This window comes from Hydra vulgaris, chromosome 07, assembly GCF_038396675.1.
Source record: "Hydra vulgaris chromosome 07, alternate assembly HydraT2T_AEP".
NCBI lineage: Eukaryota > Metazoa > Cnidaria > Hydrozoa > Anthoathecata > Hydridae > Hydra > Hydra vulgaris.
In genome coordinates, this window is record NC_088926.1 from 13,554,178 (window position 1) to 13,570,743 (window position 16,566).

At 28.3% G+C, this 16,566-nt stretch overlaps 1 long non-coding RNA gene across 1 annotated transcript in view; it reads right to left on the bottom strand.

Annotated features, from left to right (window-relative positions):
- The window catches only part of LOC100200939 (uncharacterized), a 50,017-nt gene extending 33,982 nt beyond the window's left edge, over positions 1–16,035 (bottom strand). The window contains exons 1-2 of the long non-coding RNA XR_010639573.1: positions 15,838–16,035; positions 8,119–8,274 (exon numbers count right to left, since the gene is read on the bottom strand). This is a non-coding gene — a long non-coding RNA (uncharacterized LOC100200939). The remainder of the gene's footprint in view (positions 1–8,118; positions 8,275–15,837) is intronic.
- Positions 16,036–16,566: the final 531 nt, after the last annotated feature.

Sequence of the window (16,566 nt, forward strand, 5' to 3'; positions counted from 1 at the left end):
ACACCTACACATCAATAAATTTCTGGAAAAATTATAACACTACGGGTTTCAATAAATGAAAAATAATTGAAGTAAGAAGTGTTTTAAAATATGAAATTTACATTGCCTATTGTTAAGTTAATAATGCTCCAGGTATGAAGGAGATGTATATATTTGAACATAATTTTAAAATTTAATTTCAAAAGACAAAAAATGAAAACTGAAAAACTGAAACGGAAAAACTGTTATGAAAAACTAAATGTAGTAAAACGCGTGAAAATTTAGTACATACTGATAAAGACCGCAAAAAAATAAAACGTGGCTGTAGTGTACATTGAGATCGATTGTATATGTGCCACAGCGTAAAAATGACTAAAAAAAGGTTCTCTTCACATTCCGGAGATTATTTGTATAAATTACGACAATTAAAGTAGAAGATGTTAACGTTGTTCTGGTTGCGCTTTTTATTAGTTGCTTGAAACCATAGAATCTTAACATTGATTTTATTTCAGTGTGATCACTTGACCTCATGTAATTAACATAAAGATCTCTAATTAAAATTTTTTTTAATAAATTAGGTTAATTAGGTTTAGATATCATTTCTGAAAATAGGTTAGAGAAATTGTGGCTAAGGTATTTCGAGTCATCCGGTAGGCAATATAGGACACAAAACAATATACTCTTCGTTTTTGGAAGTATTTTTTCGAAACAAACGCTCTCTATTTCGTTGGATTTGAGATCGTTACGTCTTACCTAGTTTAACTTATTAGATATGTAAACGGCAACACATCCACCACGTCTGTTTTTACGTATGCTGCTTAAAAATGCATAACTCTTGATATGATATAGTTCACTAGGGTCGTCCTTGCTTATATGGGTTTATATGGGCGAATATGTCAATGTTTTTGTTGCAGTTAAACAAATAAATGATGCTAAATGTTCCATAGGCCACGGATATTTAAATGAAAACATTGTAAGCATTTCATATACAGAATATTTTCAAGTTTCTCCATCACTGAAATAATATGGTTCAAATACATTGGTCCAGGTCATAGTTCTATGTCACCTGATAATAATAACATAACTCTTAGGAAAGCATGTTCTTTTAGTATAATTTTATTTTCTGGTTAGTATTGCCATAAAAATATTTGTATAAATTTCAACTCAAATTCTATAGTTTCAAGAGATGTTTCAGAATAACATATCAAATTTGAATTTTGTAAGGACGTCACTTTAACAGTTATTGTAGCGTAGATTAGAAGTGTAATATAGATATAGTTAAACTTTTTAAGAAAGTATTCTTAGATACATGCAATATTTATAAAGAAAACAGCTTTAAATTGAAATATTTCATACGAACCTGGCTGATGGCGTAGAATAAAGTAATAAAATGATGTAACTTCCAAATCTATTATATTGTTTTTTCTTCTTTTAAAACTTTATATTGAAATATAAAGTACCCCCCCCACACACACACACTACTGTGTGACGTCTAGAAAGACGTCTTTAGTTTATCCGGATACGACGTTCTCAAGACTTTTATATGAGACCAATTTAGGATGTCTAACGGAGAAGAAATCTAATATAAATGAGTGCAGCATAGAGCCACCGAACTAGTTACATCAATTAGCCGTTTGTGCGATGAAGATCGATCCTCCTAGCACAAACAACTAATTGATGAAGCTAGGTCGGTTGCTCAACGCTACACTCATTTAACTATCATGTCTCTTCAAACCAAGAGGTGGGGGGGATCGAACTTTACATGGTCATTTTTTTGGCATATATGTATACATAAAAAAAGTGATCGATTAACAAAATGATAGATTATTAGAAATAAAATTCTAATATTCGTGTTCTAAAATTATGACCATAAAAAGTTTGATTCATTCCCTCCCCCCCCCTCCCCCCTTCGATTTGAAGAGATATTAAACTTTGATGGGTCATAAAAACCGAACACAGCAGATTATTTCTGGAAATTTTAAATTTGTAGATAAATTGAAAATAATTTAATTATGGTAAAATAACTACTTTTTTTTGAGTTTTTTTTTGGTTCCCAGGCTGCAATCATTACAGTACTTGGCAAAGCATCCTTATTTGACATTAACATAAACATATACATGTTTGGAATAATTAAACACTAAAAAATGAGGTCAACGCCCCCTGATGAATCGATATCATTTATAACAAAAGACTTGAGCTCAACTATAATCCATATTTGTCCATAAGTTTATTTATGCTTGGGCTAAGTAAAGTGTTACAAAAACGTTAGGGCATACTAAGAAAAGTACTTTGAAAAAATGCTTGTATAAAAATTAAATTTTCATATCTTTTTTTCTTATTTCAATATATGGTGTCTTTGGCCTAATATGTAGAGTTAAGACATTAGAATAGAAAAAAATTGTTTCTCTGGCTTCATTTTATTTTTCATTTTGACTAATATTTGAAAAATAAAATATTACCATTTTCCTGGTAAAATTGATATGCTGAACCTAAAAATTAAGTATGGTTAATATTAAATCTGTTTTTGAATGACTAACACAATATTGATTTTGCATGGTTTTGCTTACCTCAGGCCCAACTATGCAATGACTAAATTAACACTCAGTAATAAAATTACAATTAAAATTTTATTTTTTTGGAAATACGAGTTGATTAAAAATGTTACATTTAAAAAAGTTGACGAACTTGATTTCCTTACAAATTAAAAGTTCACAAGCTTAATGTTCAGGCCCGTGTACAGGCCTGACATATGAACATATATTGCCCGTATATGAACAACAATTGTAAATTGTTAACTATAAATATAGTTTGAAATAAATAAACAAGACATGTAAATTCATGAACTTTGCTTTAAAAGAAAAAATTTAAAATGTTTTGTGTGATGCTTGGATTAATTGTAGGAACTACAACTTGATTAAATTGGTTGTCACAGCATGCTTTACTCTATGTTCACTATGCATGCTCACTGGACAAGTTACAGCAATAAAGAAGAGAATAAGTCAAACTATTAAGTAGTATTTTGATAAACAAAAGCTTGCTTATCAAAACGGCAAACAACTTGTAAATATTTTATATAAAGAATATTTTAAACATTGTGTGGAGTAACCTCGTAATTCATTAGAAAGTTCAACAACCTCTTTTAATACTTTTATTAACAAAGACTGTAACACGAGCCCACTACCGGGCCTAACCAACTTTGGAAAAAACGTTTATTAAAGCCCAATTTATTAGGAGCCTTTGATAAAAAAAAAAAAAGATCTAAACGGCTTCGTGGCATTGAGGCCACTAAGCCTTATAGAAACCTCACTAAGGTGTCCCGTTCCCGCACAGTTTTTGAACGACAACACCAACTTTTAAATTGAGTTTTAGACAAAGAAAATAATAATATTTACTGAGTATTTTTTAAAATAAAAAAATTCAAGAGTCCCCACTAAGAAAAAGTTGAAAAATCTATTCGGTGCACTTAAGCAACTGCCCTCTTATTCCAAAATTTTCAACTTTTTTCGGCGCACTTATGCCAGTTCGCACTTATGCCGCACTTATGCCAGTTTTTGCAACTGATTCGCACTTATGCCAGTTCGCACTTATGCCAATATTTGCAAATTCTTTCGGCGCACTTATGCTAATTCGCGCTTGTGCCAGTTCGCACTCATGCCAGTTTTTGCAATTGGTTCGCAATTATGCCAGTTCGCACTTATGCTAGTTCGCACTTATGCCAATGTTTGCAAATTCTTTTGGCGCACTTATGCCAGTTCGCGCTTGTGCCAGTTCGCACTTATGCCAGTTTTTACAACTGATTCGCACTTATGCCAGTTCGCACTTATGCTCGTTCGCACTTATGCCAATGTTTGCAAATTCTTTCGGCGCACTTATGCCAGTTCGCGCTTGTGCCAGTTCGCACTTATGCCAGTTTTTGCAACTGATTCGCACTTATGCCACTTCGCGCTTATGCCAGTTCGCACTTATGCCAATGTTTGCAAATTCTTTTGGCGCACTTATGCCAGTTCGCGCTTGTACCAGTTCGCACTTATGCCAGTTTTTGCAATTGATTCGCACTTATGCCAATTCGCACTTATGCCAGTTCGCAGTTATGCCAATGTTTGCAAATTCTTTTGGCGCACTTATGCCAGTTCGCGCTTGTGCTAGTTCGCACTTATGCAAGTTTTTGCAAGTGATTCGCACTTATGTAAGTTCGCACTTGTGCCAGTTCGCACTTATGCCAGTTCGCACTTATGCCAGTCGCACTTATGCAGGTTCGCAGTTATGAAATTCGCACTTATTCAGTCGCCCCTTTTTTAAAAGTGCTAACTTGCACCTACTGTGTCATACATTTTTAAAATATTTAACATTTCTTCTTTTCAAATATTTTAAGGAGAACTGAGGGAAGTTAGCACTTTTTTTTATTTACATGATTTAAAAAAGTTGAACAGTGATAATTATTTTTTCCTTAAAATATGTGAATATTTTACTTTTGGTTACAAATATGAACATTTTAGATTTTTTTATTGGTTATTTAATATGATTTTGTGTTTGTTTCAACAGAAGTAAAGCAAAATAAAAAATAAATGTAATGGAGGAAAATAAAAATGTAAAATACATCACAGAAATAGATTTATTCACACAATTTGTTAGAGCTGACAAAACTGTCAAGTCAAATTCAGTAACATATTCAGCCATTAAAGAAATACTTTATAAAGATTTTGAATTATCAGTTAATTCATTGGAGTTCGAAAATGTGTGTGAAAAAACATGGAAACGTTATAAATGCCTGAAAGAGAAACATTTCAAGAGAAATGTATATGCATTTATACTTTCACAAGCATCAAAAGATATCATTTATGAAGTAGAGGATGCTTGCATAACAGAACCATGTTTTTCAAAACAAAGAAAGTCTTTTACAGAACTGGGTGATAAGATGAAAAAGGAGAGGACACAGGAACTTCTCAATTATATAAACAAATTTATCACTAATGAGTGTTTTATCAATTTTCATGTCAGTAAATTTATTTTGAATGGAAACTAACCGAATTTACTAAACTTTTATAGATACACAAAAAAATTGAAAATTCATCAATTTCAAAATTGCATATCATCACTTAGAAATTAGCTAGAAACATAATTTTTTTTTTTATTTATCCACAAATTTATCTGACTTTCTGAATAAATAACTTTTATAGACTTTCTCAAATAAATATTTTTTCTCTATTTCCACTTCTGGGCCCACTGTGTGTGTGTATATATATATATATATATATATATATATATATATATATATATATATATATATATATATATATATATATATATATATATATATATATATATATATATATATATATATATACATATATATGTATATATATATATAATATATATATATATATAAATTTTTTTTTTGTAAATAATTTTTGCTCTCCTACAGTAAGTGTAAGGTAGATTAGGGTAATATGAGCATCTTAAGCGGAAGTTGGAATATTTTCATATATAATTATGCTGGATGCAAAATTTTTGCGAATAATCAATTTTTAGGGATCTCTATTCATTCGCTTAGATATATGGACACCCAAAAATTTTTGTTAAAAACACAGGTTTAAAAAAAGTAGCAAAAGTGCTCATATTACCCACACCACTTGGTAACATAAGCACTTTAAGTTAGATCAAAAAATTAAATTAAAAAATACCAACCTGACAATTAGAACAAAATTTTTTTTATCAAAAACATAATCTAATTTTTGACATAAACTTAAATTAAAAAAAAAAAGAGCTTAATATCTCCTACTTCTGTTTTTTAAATATATTTTGCTTTGCATAATTTATGGACAATCCCTTAACTGTTATATATTTAATGTCTGTTTTCTGGCCTTTTATAGTTATATGTATATAGAAAACATGTATGCTAATATTTACCGTAATGTGATCTAACAAATATCTTAAGCTATTTGCTAATGTCTTGCGTAATTGTTGTGATGCTATTGTTGTAATGTTTTGTGCTGATAGACAGCTTGGCTTACCTTCCCATTGGTGTCTATCGTTAAAAATGATTATAGGTAGTTTCACTAACTGCTTTTAATCATTCACTAAAAGCCAAGATAACATTTGATATTACTACAGTACAATTTTTATACCTCATATTAATTTTTTTTTATCTTTAGTGTTATTAATTACTTTGCTCTTTAAATGAGATTAGTTAAATGAGTTGGCTTTTCATTAAAAGATATTGGTTTCAAAATTGAACACCATTGTCAAAATGCTCTGGGTTAAGTAGTTTTTAAAAATCTGGTTTCTATTTTGTTCTTTTTTAATTTTTACTAACTTACTTTTCTATAACTTCCTGCTAATATGGAATCACATAAATTTTTAAATATATGTTTAATCATTGTCCCTATCGGTAATAATTATTTTAAATTATTTTAATTTTTTTTTTTTTTCTTATTCACTTCTTCAAGGCCGAGAAGGCCACTACAGATGAGGAGGCTACTTAATAGTGGTTATAACCCTCTCTCAACTCAATAACTCCGAAACACAAACCTTGACGAACAAGGCCGCTGCGCGGAGAAACAAGTTGAGCGCGGTACTACCAGGGACGTGGTGGGGATTGAACTTGGAACCTCTCGCTTATGAAGCGAGCGCTTTAACACTACACCACTTTCCGCAATTTTAAAATAAGACTTGGATGATATATGCATATAATTTAAGTCATATTTTAACATAACGATTTAGTTGTAATTTGCGCAAATAATGTTTGAACGTTGCGAATTAAACTTAACTGTAATCTGTATCTTTAATGAAGTTTAATGAAGGTTAACTGTATCTTTAATGAAGCTTACAATTTATTTGAACTAGGAAGCCAAGAAAAATAAAAGTAAGCAGAACTAGAAAAACATTATTAAATTTATATTTCGTTAGAGAAAATAAATAAGAATTAAATTGTTATTATTAATTTATTTACTAATACTTTTTTTACTTTTTTAATTACTAAATAAGACTTGGATGATCTATGCATATAATTCAAGTCATATTTTAACAAAACGATTTTGTTGTGATTTGCGCATTTAATGTTCAAATGTTGTGGAATAAATGGTTAACTGTATCTTTAATGAAGCTAACAGTTTTGTTTAACTAAGAAGCCAAGAAAAATAAAAGTAAGCAGAACTAAAAAAGTATTAATAAATTTATATTTCATTAGAGAAAATAAATAAAAATTAAATTGTTATTAATAATTTATTTACTAACCCGTATTACGGGTTAGTAAATAAATGTTGCCTACTGCTAGTTATTATTATTGTTATTATTATTATTATTATTATTATTATTATTATTATTATTATTATTATTATTATTATTAGTAGTAGTAGTAGTAGTAGTAGTAGTGGTCAGGGCCGTCCTTACGGGGGGCGTAGGGGGTGTCTAACCCCCTGACTATAAAAAACCTGTCAGCAAATATTGGCTATATCTACCTTGTCTGCAAATGTAGACTTTCAGTTGGTAAATATTTAAAAACAAGAACCTTTTATTTTTTTTTGTCTTTTTCTAATAAAATGTAAATCTAGACGGCAAAAAGTCATATTTCACCCCTCCCTCCTTTCCATTCTCTTCAGGACGCCACTGGTAGTAGTAGTAGTAGTAGTAGTAGTAGTAGTAGTAGTAGTAGTAGTAGTAGTAGTAGTAGTAGTAGTAGTAGTAGTAGTAGTAGTAGTAGTAGTAGATATCAGTTGTTGATATCAGTTGTTATAACTATTTTCATCATTGATTATAAGGTTATGTTGTATATCAAGTATTTACTTTATATTAGTACTTGTACTATTGTAAATTTCGAAGTTATAATATTTCCTTCGAAATGTTTTAACTTATTTCAAAATATATTTGATTTGATATAAGACTTGAAAAAGTAATGTCCCAATTAACAATGTTAAAAAATGTATAAGGTTCTAAAGCTATTTTTATCATTAAATAGTGTTTATAAAGCAGGTAATTTAAAATCTGAAAAATAACACATTTATATAATGAAGATACTAAAAAAATTAGGATAAATCAAAGATGGTTTGAAATGAACTAAATAATATACTTAGTAAAATATGTTTTTTTATAAAACATTTAACCACTCATTACAAAAAGGCAATAAAATAAATTAATGCAAACCTGTAATTGAAAGTCTAACCAAATAATAGGTATTGAAATAACAAAAGTACAAGCCAAGGCAATTGCAGAATTTCGTTTCCAGTTTCTTGGTTGACACCACCACCCACCAGCCGGTGACCACACATATTTTGGATAGGGATATACCTTGCCTCCACCCTTAAAAATAAAAGATAAGTAAAAACAACAAAATTTTCCAAAAGCAATTCATTAAAAATAATTATTTTTAAGTATATTTTACAGAAACACTAATTTTAATATATTTCATAATACTTTAAGATTTAAAAAAAAAAACAATAAAGTAAGGTTATCAATATTAAATCATTTTTTATATTATACATCTTCAGTACTTCCATAAGTTTCTCATTTTCAAACTTTCAACATCAACTGTGTATTCTTTGCTCATCAATTATATCAAAATTAAGTATTTTATTAAACTATTTTAATTTATTAGTCTAGAAAGAAAAAGTAATTAGTCTAAAAATTTTTAAAGTCTTATATTTAGAAATTTTTAAAAGTTTTAAGATTAAAAAAATACTAAGAACTTTTAATTTTATATATAATTTATTTATGCTAAATATAAATATAATATAAATAAAGTAAGATGATAAATTTAGAAAATAAAAAAATGTTCAAAGATGTAGAGCAAATGGTTAGGAAAAATAGAGATTTTGTCAAAGTAGACTGTATGATGTTGAAGTAGACTGTAAGTTAGGTGAAAAAATGCTTACAAATAAAGTTGACAACACAAAATAGATGGCAAAAGAGCTCATCTGTAGTAAAAACTGCACCAGTATAAAAAATGTTACAACAGCAACCAAAACAAAAAGGTAGCGGTTTTAAGGTAAAAGTTGATTTGAATTTTAGTGCATTCACAATAGTTGGACACTACAAGGTTTAATCCTTAGTCCTATTTTGTTTCTCATCTACATTTTTGATCTTTTTGACAGTCTAACCTCTAAAGTGGCTCTATTATCTGATGGCACAACTATTTGCTTCAGTCTTAATAAAAAATCATCACTTTTCAATCATATTTTAAAACAAGCTTAAATATAATCTCTTCTGTAAAAGCTTAGAGCTCGCAGGGGCTAGTGAATTATAATCCAAATAAACCTCAGTTATTTACTGCAAACCAGTAGGACTATAAACACTCTTGTAACAATGTTGATAGTTCTATCTTGATGAATTATAACACTCTTACTGAGTCTACTTTAAGTTTTCTTGGATTATCTTTCATTACTGACATTAGAAACCATACATCCTATCTTTTGTAAAAGTTTTTGTAAATCTGCTACAGTTGCCTTTATTTATTATACTCACAATTTTTTTACTTCTGATTCCACTATCTACTTTGATAAATCCCATCCTTGCATGAAATACTATTGTTGTGCTGTTTTCAGATCTTTCTCTTTTAGAAAAGATTAAAAAATTATTATGGTAAGACTTGCCAAGCTTAGGCCTCAGTAGCATTGTCCAAAAGTAGAATGAAACACAATCTTGCACAACATGTGATTCAGCTAAGTCACATCTTTTTACTGTAAATATTTTTTCATGTTCAAAAAACCTTTATTTATTGAATTTTTCCAAGGCCAAATCAAGACAATTATCTCCACCTTTAACAGCAAGAGGTACTTCATTAATGATTTAATAAAAGTTATGCATAATATACATTTAAAGTTATATGGCAATAAAAAATGGACAATAAAGGTAGGTGATGTCAAGCGCCTGAAAAGAACAGAAAAGACAATGATTAAATGTGTGTCTTGAGTGACTCAAAAAAATAAGAAAAAAATCTTAAACTGAGAACAGAAACGGTGAGTTTTATTTGATAAATAGCATCCAAGAAGATTAAGGTAGTTTGGACATGCAGAGCATAAGGATACATATAATTGGGTATCAGCATTTAGAGAGTTTGCATTTTTATAAAAGAAAAGTAAATAAAGATGTGAAAATAAGAAAGCATGGAACTAACAGGCTTCAGCTGCACTAGTAACTAGACCCTTGTAAGTAAGTTTATATTTAAAAATGCCGATACAAAAAAACTTTTATTAAAAAAAAGGTCAATATAGTATTTAAAAACTTTAATAAAATTGATGTGGATCAAATTTTATTGCAACTCAGTTGAAACTTTTATCATATTACACAATGTAAATAAAATGTACGATGCTAATTTATATCAAACATAGATGGCAAACTTAATATTATATACTTGCATTTAATATCAAACGTGCATAATTTTATAATATAATTTAAAGCTTTTCCATTTTTAATATATTTGAGAATATTAAATCTGTTTAAAAAAAATTGTGCTTTTTTTAAATTTTTTTTATCCTAAAAATTGTATAAAAAATACTAAATTATAGAAAAAAATTCACAATAAAATAAAATACTTCCATAAAGGTTATTACTTATTCTTACCATGCTAAATGGAGATTATTACTTTTTTGTATTTCATACTTTATAGATGCAAAATATAAAAATATTATCATTATATAATAATATTTACATATTATTACATAATGATATCAATACAAGTAACCTGTTTACTGTAAACATTTATAAAACATTAATCAATCAATTTAATAAAATAACAATATAACTTTATGCTATTTTTATTTTTATTACTATTTAAATATAAAGTAATCAAAGGCAACTTAAGTAAATAAAATTACCTAAATGTATAACAAGACACTTTTATAATATTGAAATAGGTGTTATGTTAATGTGATATACATATAGTATATGTATATTATACATATATATTATTATCAATATATTTATGTATACATATACGTTTTGTATTATACTATATATACTTTATGTATATATGCTCTTTTAAACCAACATAATTACTTTGGTAATTCTTTATAATCAAAAGAACTAAAATATTACCATGAAATAAAAGAAAGATGGAGCGATTCATGAAACCTGATGAACTCACCAGATACAGCAAAAACATACAACCATTGGTTAAGAACATTTGACAATTTTGTAAGTTGATGATAACTCCATCAAGCTTAATCTTCTTATAAACCATATTGAACCTAATGTCTATAAATTTATATTAGAGTGTGATGAGTTTGAACAAGCAACAAATATTCTTGAGTCTATTTACATAAAACCAAAGAATGAAATATTTGCCAGACGCATTTTGTTAACATGGAAGCAGAAACTGAGTGAATTTAAAAATTTATCTAAGGACTATAAGTTCACTGCTGTAAGTGCTGAGCAATATAAATCTGAAATGATTCGTGATGAATTTATAAATGGCTTACTCTCCAACATTATATACCAACATTTACTAGAAAACAATTCCCACTCAATCAGCAGCAAATACCAGCATTGGAAAGATTAAAAAATGAGTTTGTTTTTTCATGCAAAACCATTTGCACAGTGGGCCAGTGACTGGACAAAAGTATAAAAACCAAAGTTAGAATTTTGATATCATAATGGTTTTAAACCATTATATAGATATTATAAAACAATTTAAAACCGTTTATATACACTTAAAGTTTTAATGAATATACTAATGATGTTGTTAAAGTAATCGTGAATGTAAATTAGAAAAATATATATATAAAGAGGAAATTGTTCTTTAAAAATCGATGGAAATAAATACCTTTCACATAAAATATTGCACTTTTTAAAATATTATGTTATAACTCTATATATTATCTGAATTTTAAAAGTTGTTAGACTAATATTGGTAAATAATTAACACATTTATAGCTACTTTAAATATGCTTAATATGTTATATTTTATTGTTTAATTTCTGCTTTTAAAATACTTTTTTTTATTGCTACATCTTGTTTTTATACTCTGATATTTTGAAGCTTGTATATGCCTGCTTTTATAATTTCATAAATCTGGCTGCTACTAGGCGCCACTTTGATTTTCTTTCACATTTGAAATTTTCACTTAACAAAAAATCTGTAATTCCGCTCAAAAATTTTTATTTGCACAAAATTTTAAGAAATGCGGAAAAAATATAATACGGTCTTACTCATACTAAACAATAATATATGTATATATGTATATATATATATATATATATATATATATATATATATATATATATATATATATATATATATATATATACATATATAAACTAATTTAAAACATCAGATAATACAAATTCTCTCAATACTAAATAATTTATTTGAAATTTTCTTGATATTATTAATTAATTGATATTAATAATAAACTGAATTATATTATATTATATGCTGATGATGCCGGTGCCTATTACCCGGCGAAAATTTCAAATAAATTATTTATTATTGAGAGAATTGGTATTATCTTATGTTTTAAATTAGTTTATATATATATATATACTCTCATACAAGATGTCAACATATAAATCATATATATATATATATATATATATATATATATATATATATATATATATATATATATATATATATATACATACATATATATAATATAATTTTTTTTTTTTTTGTGCCGGAAAACAAGTTTATCTAGCTATGTGTAATATCATGTGTAATAACACTAGTTAATCATATTAAACTTAAATAAGTTTCGCTTTACGCAAGCAAGTAGTGAGGATCTCATAATAAAACATGTGCTAAATTGTGTACATAGCACAGATAAACCATACGCAACTACACCTTTTTGCATTTAAGTTGGCCAAATTAAAGTGAAAACTGACCAACTTAAACGCAAAATGGTGTAATAAAAGTTAGTTGCTAAGCAAAATTTGACATCCATAGCAACTAAATAAAAATATATTCACTTTTTTAAAAAGCACGACCTCATTTTGATACTCATATAAAATTTGGTGAACATAGCACTCGTAAAAATATCTGCAAATATCAAAACTAGGTTTTTGCTATCCAAATTAGATATCCATGGCAACGAATTATAAAAATAACACCTTCATAAGAAGCGCAGATATCATTTTATTACTCATCCTACTCTTAGTCAATATTGCCTTAATATTTAATTAGTTATAACTTTTGTCCAGTAAAATTAAATTCTGGCCCACTGTGGATTGATGAGAATATACCTTTTACTGTAGAGACTGATGCTTCTGATTTTGCCATATTCGCCACACTTAACCAGGATGGAAGGTCTGTTGCCTTCCATTCACGAACCCTTCAAGGGAGTGAACAATACTATTCATCAGTGGAGAAAGAAGCTCAAGCAATAAACGAAGCCATTAATCATTGGCACTATTTTCTTTTTGGTCGACATTTCATTCTCATCACTGACCAACGATCTGTGGCATTTATGTATGATTATAATTCAAGCAATAAAATAAAGAATGATAAAATAATGTGTTGGAGAACAGCCTTGTCTCCATATTCTTATGATATCCAGATACATTTACTTGTGTTAGATGTGCAGAAATAAGTTCAGAATCATTATATGATTCTGCACTTTGCCATCCTGGTGTTATTTGCCTCTATCATTTTATTTGATCAAGAAACCTCCCTAGAGATTGTAGAATATCTGAAGAAATAAAACCCAAATACTATCGCCCAAATAATGTGCACCTAATTAAAGCAACTCAGCCATTCAAATGTTCTTTCGAAAAACCTATTGACTTTAAAGCAAAAAACCTATTGACTTCAAAGGTCCATTACCTTCTTAAACCCCTGAATATTATATGCTAACAATTGTAGACAAATACTCACGTTTTTCTTTTGCTTATCCTATAAAAGATATGACAAACCAGACAATAATAAACTGTTTAACTGTTTATCGTTTTTCCATGTTTGGTATGCCTAACTATGTTCATTCTGATCGCGGATCCTCATTAATATCTTCTGAATCAAAGCATTGGTTCTTATCAAAAGGGATTGCAACTAGCAGAACAGCCCCTTACAACCCGACTGGAAATGGACAAGTTGAAAGATACAATGGAATTATTTGGAAATCAATTTTACTCACTCTGAAATCTTGAAATCTGCCTATATCATCATGGAAAAGAGTTCTACCTGATGCACTTCATGCTACAAGATCTCTATTATGTACTTCTACTAATTTTAGTCCACATGAACATTTTTTCAATTTTCAACAAAGATCATCATCGGGGTCCTCAATTCCTTCATGGCTTGTCAACCCAGGACCTGTATTTGTAAAAAGAAATGCAATGCAAAGTAAATATGAAGATTCAGTAAATGAGGTTCAGCTCATTGAAGCAAATCCTCATTATGCTTATGTGAGATTTCTTAGTGGTCATGAGACTACAGTGTCTACAAAACAGCTGACTCCCATTGGAACAAGTCCTATAATACAAACATCAAACAACAATTTAGAAGTGACAGTCATCGATAACTATCCCGACCCCTAATGGTAGCAATGAAACTCCTTTAATCTTTGAAAAGGAACTAGAAAACAAAATGAATCCTGTAGAGCAAACTAACATTCTTCCTCGTAGATCTTCACGAATTTCTAAAGCACCAAAAAAAATTAACTTACAAATACACCTGAACACTTCTAAGAGGAGAGTAAATGTTATGTTAATGTGATATATATATACACATTTATTATTATCAATATATTTATGTATACATATACATTTTGAATTATACTATTTATACTTTATGCATTTTATTATTTTGTTATAGACTAGTATAAGCTCTTTTGAGCCAACATAATTAATTTGGTTATTCTTTACAACAGAAAACGAGTTTTTCAACAGAAAAAAAAATTAAAGTAGAAAAAAACAAAAACCATAGCTCAGAGATATTGTATCTACCCTTAGTAAGAGATCACATTAAATATGGAGTGCTTGTCTGTACTTAATAGATGACAGAAAAACATAAAAGGTACTAAAATTATAAAGGAGTTGTGAAAGGTACAAAAATGAGTCATAAATCATAGATATTTTGTTTTTAAAAACAAAAAAAGCTAGGGGTGATTCAACTTCCAAAAGCAAATTTCACAATAAATATGAAACTGTCAGTTGGACTTATTACTAACCAATAAACATCATTTAAGAAACTAGTGTTCCATCACTTAGCTGCTCATAAAATCTTGTTTACTAAGATATACACTTTCTCCCAACAGAATTAAAAAATTAGAAAAGACTAAGGTAAAAAAAATAAAACAATAATAAAATAAAATAATAACTTCAAACGATAACTATATAAAAAGCAATCAATTCAAAAAATATTATAATGCAACTAAAACTACATTCTATTTTCTTCAAAACTATAGTTATAACCATATGGTAATTATTAATACTATTATTATCATTATCATTATTATGGTTATAAGCACTAGTTTTATTATTATATATTCTTATTTATGTTTATATTGCTAATAGTTTACTTCTTTTTTTTTTGTTATTGTTGTTGTTGTTTTTATGTGCAAGGTTTTTGCTTCAAATAATTTTTACCTATTAGCGTTGTTCATTTACAAAAAAAAGTATTATAATATTATTCTTTTTATATAACACAGTATTACATTTGTTAAATAAATATACATTGATTAATCAAATCTCGAGACCCCATCCACATAAGTTTCTTTTACAAAAACACAAATGCGTTTTTCTGTAAATCATTCTTGTCTAATAGGTGAGCTTGATCTAGAAAAACAACACATGTACTTGCTTTGTAGAATAAATGTGCATAAATTCGTTTCTTTTGTGTATTTGTTTAGAGTTACATGTGTTATTTTAAGTATACTTTAGATTTACATATGTAAGCAAAAGTAATAACATAATTAAAAAAAAAACATCTAACCATTCTACAAAAGAGCAGATACCAGTTGAGAACTTGTCTTTATATTGATTGTTTTACTTAAAAGTTTACTAAAATTTGAAAATTGTTTCGAATTGGGGGTGAGTCTTTACGAAACTTGGGGGTGAGGGGGTGAGACTTTAAACAAGGGATGAACCGGAATTCCGGCCGGAATTTCTGTCTTTTAGTTCAATTCGCTTCTGGCTGGAATTGAAATTTTTTTTTTTACATTTATTTTTATGACTTAAGACTCAGGCTTTGTAAATAAATCAAAAAATCATTATCCTACAGAACAATGAAAAACTATAGTTAAACCGAGGCAAAAAATGCAAATGTAATTTTTGCAAATGTATTTGCAGTGCAGGGCCGTAGTAACAAAAATTATATTGAGGGTGGGTGGGGGGGCAGAACTACCCCTTAATAGTTTTGAGGACCTTTTTTTTTAGGTCATTTTTTCAGTTAATTTCTTCAAAATTATTTATTCGAAAAATTATTGGGGGGCAAACGCCCCTGCTGCCCACCCGGTTGCTACAGGAAGTACTACTATTTCCACCCGGTTGCTACAGGTAGTACTACTATTTCTGCAAATAAAATTACATTTGTACTTTTTACCTAGGTTTACCTATAGTTCTTCATTGCTCTGTAGGATAATGTTTTTCTGATTTATTTACACAGCCTGTGTCACATGTCATAAAAATAAACATAAAATTTTTTTTTTCAATTCCAGCCAGA